The sequence below is a fragment of the Sinocyclocheilus anshuiensis genome, unplaced genomic scaffold, assembly GCF_001515605.1.
Source record: "Sinocyclocheilus anshuiensis isolate Anshui unplaced genomic scaffold, SAMN03320099.WGS_v1.1 scaffold380, whole genome shotgun sequence".
NCBI lineage: Eukaryota > Metazoa > Chordata > Actinopteri > Cypriniformes > Cyprinidae > Sinocyclocheilus > Sinocyclocheilus anshuiensis.
This window is the reverse complement of record NW_015557081.1, coordinates 579,841-585,314: the sequence shown is the minus strand read 5'-3', so window position 1 is coordinate 585,314 and position 5,474 is coordinate 579,841. Positions and strand designations below refer to the sequence as shown.

At 40.1% G+C, this 5,474-nt stretch overlaps 1 protein-coding gene across 1 annotated transcript in view; it reads left to right on the top strand.

Moving 5' to 3' along the window:
- Nucleotides 1–1,076: 1,076 nt before the first annotated feature.
- The window catches only part of LOC107676920 (plexin-A4-like), a 246,745-nt gene continuing 242,347 nt past the window's right edge, over nucleotides 1,077–5,474 (top strand). Inside the window, 1 exon segment of the mRNA XM_016471659.1 lies at nucleotides 1,077–1,575. The gene's annotated coding sequence lies outside the window, so the exon portion shown is untranslated.

Here is a 5,474-nt window from a genome sequence, read left to right as displayed (position 1 = left end):
GCCAAACTATTTGAAAAAACTATTTAAATGTTTAAAAAAACAACTGGGGTGAAGAGTTTACATTAAAGAAGGACACAAGCCTGGTTTACATTTCAGCATTGTACAAACAAACGAGTATCAGATTCATCTAGATCTGAGCCGAATGCTGTATTTAGGAATGAACAAGACATTAAGGAATGTTGTTGTCTTTAGGTAAAAATGGATAATGCCATTTTGCATTTCTTCCATATCAAACACACTTACAGCTCATTATTTCATGCTTTGTGTCCCAAAATGACTGTAAAATAAGAGAGACATTCAAAATGTATAGTGGAGTCCTTCAGGGCCAGGACTGTGGTCCATTGCATGAGGGTCTGCCTGTGGCAGAGGAGCAGATGGAATATGGATGCAGTTCTGTATGGGCCTGCAGGTGGAGCTGTGATGCAGTGTTTTGAGAGTTTTGCGTTCAGGAATATAGCAGTGAATCAAGCATACCATGATGCCAACCAGTATTTTTCATATACACAGCAAGGTGGAAAAGTTTGTCAGATTATTGGTTATGAAAGTAATGGACATGGTCAAAAATCATAGAAACCTGCTGGACTATATTAATATCAAGTCTGCAATGATTTTTTATGAAATATGTTTAATATTTTATTTTAACTCAAAGAGTAAAAAAAATTAAATAACATTTGTACGTTCTTTTTGTTAATTACATTAACATCCTCACTTGGATTGATTTATTTACGAATCTATTTATTTTGATTAATCTCTGATGAATAAAATAATGAGCGTAAATAAATTAGTGTAAAGCTAATCTCCTGACATGATGTTTCTATTACATGTTTACACCCTAATCTCCAAATAATCTTTTCGATTAGATATTCAAATCCGTAAACCATTCTGTCCGCATTATTACATTCACCCGTGTTTCCCCCCAAATCCGTGCCACTGTGTAATGCATGCATTATAGACACATTAAAAGACATTGGGGTGCAGCATATGCCTCATTCATGCCAGCCGCGGTCGCTGATTGCAGCCAATGAGATTTTACAATTAGCCCAATCAGCGGCCAGACTCTGGATGTCACTGCGGGCGAGTCAGGAGGGTTTGTTAAAACAAGACAGTCGCTGCGTCTCAGCAGAAAGCCACTGACTCGCGCCTCTCCTCTGGTACTTGGGAGTCAGCTGCGAACCAGCAAACTCCAAAACAGCCGCTCTGACCGCAGCGCGCGTTCGCTCGCTTGCTCAGCTGCTGCACGCGGGATTCCGGTTGCCGTTTTAGCTCGCTTTAAATTCTGTCAATCGGCGCGTCATGATGGAAACTATAGCGCGAGCGGCAGTTTTAACGGTCACCAGTGCTTCAGCTTAGTCGCTGATGGGATTCTGCAGCTCGTCTGTCGTTTCTTCCTGGGGGAAAACGCGGAGGATCTTTTCGATAGAATTAAGTGTCGGTGATACGCGAAAGCCACCAAATCGAGTGTTTTATTTGTGGCTGTATTTGTGGAGTAAGTGAGTTGGGATTCCTGTGAAGGTGCCCATCATCCGCAGTGTGAACGCGACTGCGGCGGTGAGGTGAAATCCGCAGCGAGAACAGGTAAGCGCTTGACACGGGACAACCGTATAACGGGATTGGCGTTTTACATTTTGAACTTCTTATTTAACGGAGTAACGCATGGGAAAGGTTATTTGAGCAGGTAAGCGAGGCGCATTACCTGCTATGTAGTATAAGGGCGTGCTGTGAGGAGGGCAATGCAGCATCCGCACCCGCGCGTTACAGGATTGTGTGATTATTTTACTCTCTGGAGCTTTTACATTTAAAACCGAGAACAGCATATGGAGACTCTTTTAAACTGCTAATTTAGAATGTGTAGTGCTTTATGGAAAGCGCACAAGCGCATACGACTCTTAAAGGGACGGTTCACCCAAAAATGATAACGCTGTCATCGTTTGCTTAACCTCATGTTGTTCCAAACCTTTTTACTTTCTGGTTAGCAGATGTTGGGCATACAGCCAGTTCACTTTCATCGTATGGTGATTAAGGGACTGTCAGTCACTGGTATTGTGCCTTAACATCTTGTGTTCCACGGAAGAAAGTCATACATGTTAAGAACAACATGAGGTTGAGTAGGCTTAAATGACACAGTTTTCAGTGTTGGCTGAGCTATGTTTATAAGACTTAACGCGTTTAGAGTAGGCTATGTTGTTCCTTAAGACGTGACTTATAATACAAAGTGGAGCTGGCGCAGTTCGCATGATATTCATTTTACGCACGTTTCTCCGCAAAAGCGCTGTTTTGGAAACACTCTTATGGCAGGCCAGAGATGAAACGCTACAAACAGCGCACACGGGACTGTTAAAAGTCTTCAGCAAAAGGACCCCGTTACAAGGACGCGGCTGTGCCGCGAGAGCGTTAACTAGAGAGCGCAACTTGCTCTCTGAGCCGCGTGCGTGAGCGCTTCTTCTCAGCGTGCGCGCTTTACCTGACGGCGCAGGGTGGAGAATGAGCGGCTATCATACGTGAGATTTTACCCTCAACATTACTGGCTATTACCCTGTTATGTCCAGAAACTGTGAGTTTGAAACAGTGGTTGTCTGTTATCGTGCGTAATTTTCATTAATTTAATCATGGTCATCAAAATATAGACGTCCGTTTTAAGCGCTCATGATGGTACGCGTCATCTATCTTATCTATCTTATCTATCTTATCTATCTATCTATCTATCTATCTATCTATCTCCATTGTTTATACTGGTCTATTTACACACACAGTTGCAATTATGGGTGGGTCAAGAGTTTTCCATAATTTACATGTGAAATCAGGGGCAGCTGCAGTAATGTCATGACTCCTGTTCTCCAAGGGAGCCGCTGACCATTTCCATTTGAGCCATTGTTGTGTGTCTCAAAGCAACGCATCTGCAAACCCTTATGGCTGCCTCAATGCAGCATAGGTCAGCTGAGGACACATCTAACGCATGTTTCTGATGTTCAGTTTGTCCGGTGGACACGTCACCAGTCCTCTGCCCTCACAGCTGTGGAAATGAGCATCATCTTCCGTAACGCATCACTGCTGTTTGCCAACCCTGTAATTGGCAGATTTTCGTTGACTTAAACATGAACTGTTTTGTTATACTCATCTTTTGTCGGCTGAGAGTGTGAGTCTGTGGGGTTTGTACTGGAATCTAAAGTAATCAGGAGTTCACACGCTTGTGGTGAGTGGTATTTCTGTAAGGATTCTATTCATAGTGGGACTTCAAAATGTTCACAGCCGCTGACTGTATCTGGAGGTTTCTGCCTATGAATTATGAATTCATGAAGATTGTGTTAATGAAGTATTTAAGCTTTTCTGAACTGAGTGGAATTTGTTCTCTTTAGAGGCTGATAAGAAACAAGGCTTTTGTACTGTGAGTGTACGTTGTGTCTGCATGTGGCCAATTATGGCTTGCTTTTTAATAGAGTAAAGCTATAGGTGAATGCCAGTATGTGTGTGCATCTGCATGCAACAATATGGCTTTTTTTTTTTTTTTGCATCCGTTTGTTAAAAGTGTGGGTGTGGATGAATGTGTTAAGCACTCCGTGCGTGCTTTTGCAGTCAGAGTGCCCCTGAGTTTCAAGGAGAAACAGCAAGTACCATCAGACTGTGATAAAACACGAAACTTAATAATTTCAGTGCGTTCCAGTGGCGTCTCAGCATTGAACGCGTGACAGTCTGCTTGTCTCTCTGCCCCCAGAGAGCTTTCAGAGACCTTTAAACACGGTGCTATCTGCAAGGATGAATATAATGCTGACATTTTTCAAAATCTTTATTTTCTTGGCCATAGTTAGAGATAAGCTTAGAAGAGATAGAATGGAATGCATTGAATGTAAACATGACATTATTAATGATATGATAGGGAGACTTAATGCAATATTTGAAATATAGCTGTTGGGATGAGAGTCCACTGGACTGTAAGATTGTGTTCACTCTTCAGTATGAACTCCGAGCAGTTGACATGTGGCTGAATGACTGGTTTGGGAACTGGTGAATGACTCTCTCTGTCCGCTCTTCCAAAGAAGAGCCGCCCCCTCTGTTCTTATAGGTTGCTGATTGGCTGTACCAGCCAATCAGGTTTAAGTTTTGCTTTTGCTCTCCAAGACAACAGCATCAGCATTTGAGTTTAGCTATTGCTCTGTTATGGTCTCTAATTGGCGCAGTTATGGTGAGAATAATGGCAATATAATGGCATCTTCTAATTAATAAAGTATTATATCCAACTTTATCATTACAGTATTACACTCAAGTACAGCCATATATACTGTAGAGCAAATCTGAACTACTTGTTGCAAAATAAAACTACTATTGCTAAGCTCTTTACATAAAATTTGATATACAAGTATGTTTAACTTTATCTGTATTTATACAGTATACTCGCAAATATAGTAGCCTATATATCGCAGATATATAGCATTTCTCAACAGCTTTATTGCTTGTATTGACACAAAATGTGTCCCTGGACCACAAAACCAGTGATAAGGGTCATTTTTTGAAATTAAGATTTATACATAATCTGAAAGCTGGATAAATAAACTTTCCATTTATGTATGATTTGTTAGGACAATATTTGTCCGAGATACTACTATTTGAAAGTCTGCAATCTGAAGTTTCAAAAACATAAAAATATTGAGAAAATTGCCTTTAAAGTTGTCCAAATGAAGTTCTTAGCAATGCATATTACTAATCAAAAATTAGGTTTTGATATATTTACGGTAGGAAATTTACAAAATATCTTCATGGAACATGATCTTTACTTAATATCCTAATGATTTTTGGAATAAAAGAAAAATCGATCATTTTGACCCATACAATGTATTTGGCTGTTGCTACAAATATTCCCGTGCGACTTATGACTGGTTTTGTGGTGCAGCATAGCCTTTATCCTTATAAAAAATACCCAAGATTGCTTGAACACAGATACCATACATTTTGTGCCATCGCATGTTTATTGTCTTCAGGTTTCCTCAGTTAAAATATTCCCTAAATTATCGTCATTGATATCGTTATCGCAATAAATATCAGAAATTATCGTGATGCATTTTTAAGCCCATATCGCCCATCCCTACATATGAGGATTGTCAAGCAAAATCGATTCAAGAATTTGAATATGGTCATTTTTCAAATCGTCATATCGCCAGTCCGTGAGATCGCCGATAGACGATATTATCGTGCGTGGGTGGGGGCAAGAGAGAGACTCTCTGTTCTTGTCATAGGCTATTTCATAACTATTTGGTGTTTTAAACCGCGCGCGCGAAAGAGGGAGTCTATGGAAGCACCACGAATCTAAATAATGTACTTCCAGACATACTGATAAACTAACATGTTAAATACAAAAATATTTAAAACCGCTAGTTCATATACCGGTGCATCTCAATAAATTAGAATGTCGTGGAAAAGTTAATTTATTTCAGTAATTCAACTCAAATTGTGAAACTCGTGTATTAAATAAATTCAATGCACAC